This window comes from Mastomys coucha, unplaced genomic scaffold, assembly GCF_008632895.1.
Source record: "Mastomys coucha isolate ucsf_1 unplaced genomic scaffold, UCSF_Mcou_1 pScaffold6, whole genome shotgun sequence".
NCBI lineage: Eukaryota > Metazoa > Chordata > Mammalia > Rodentia > Muridae > Mastomys > Mastomys coucha.
Window position 1 is genome coordinate 40,209,945 of NW_022196912.1, and position 776 is coordinate 40,210,720.

The window sequence follows — 776 nt, forward strand, 5'->3', positions numbered from 1 at the left end:
GAGGTGGTGGTGGAGGTGGTGGTGGAGGTGGTGTTGGTAGAGGTGGTGGTGGAGGTGGAGGTGGTATTGGTAGAGGTGGTGGTACAGGTGGTGGTAGAGGAGGTGGTACAGGTGGTGGTACAGGTGGTGGTACAGGTGGTGGTAGAGGAGGTGGTACAGGTGGTGGTACAGGTGGTGGTAGAGGAGGTGGTACAGGTGGTGGTACAGGTGGTGGTACAGGTGGTGGTACAGGTGGTGGTCTTCTTGCTCACATCAGACCAGGAAGTAGAGAAAGGGGATGCTGCTGCTTTACCTTAGTTTCTCTTTTATATTCAGTCTAGGACCCCAGCCATGGGTTAGAGTGATCTGTGTTTGTGTTCAGGGCGGATTTACCATAGTTAAATCTCTCTGGAAACATTTCTCTAGACATGCCTGCGGTATATATGTCTCCTAGGTGATTCGAAATCTATTCAAACTGACAATGATGAGAAATTCTGGTGTGTAGCTTAGGTTCAAATTATTTTTATTTATTTATTTTTTATTATTTATTTATTTTTTTGATGAACCAGTGATTTTATTAGGCTCTTTTATTTTACAGATTTAGGGTAAAGGATACAATACAGAAGTATTGGTGAGCCTAAAACACCTGTATCACTGTGAAGTCATACCAGGAAATGTCATCTTAGATGACAAACTCATGGGAACTACATCATAGAGTCCCACTTTCTTTTTTTTATTAGATATTTTCTTTATTTACATTTCAAATGATACTCCCTTTCCTAGTTTTCCCTCAAAAA

General features: G+C 42.0%; 1 protein-coding gene across 9 annotated transcripts in view; it reads left to right on the forward strand.

The window, feature by feature from the left end:
- Nucleotides 1-776, forward strand: part of Taf1b (TATA-box binding protein associated factor, RNA polymerase I subunit B) — a 61,193-nt gene that overhangs the window by 18,659 nt on the left and 41,758 nt on the right. The window lies entirely within an intron of this gene.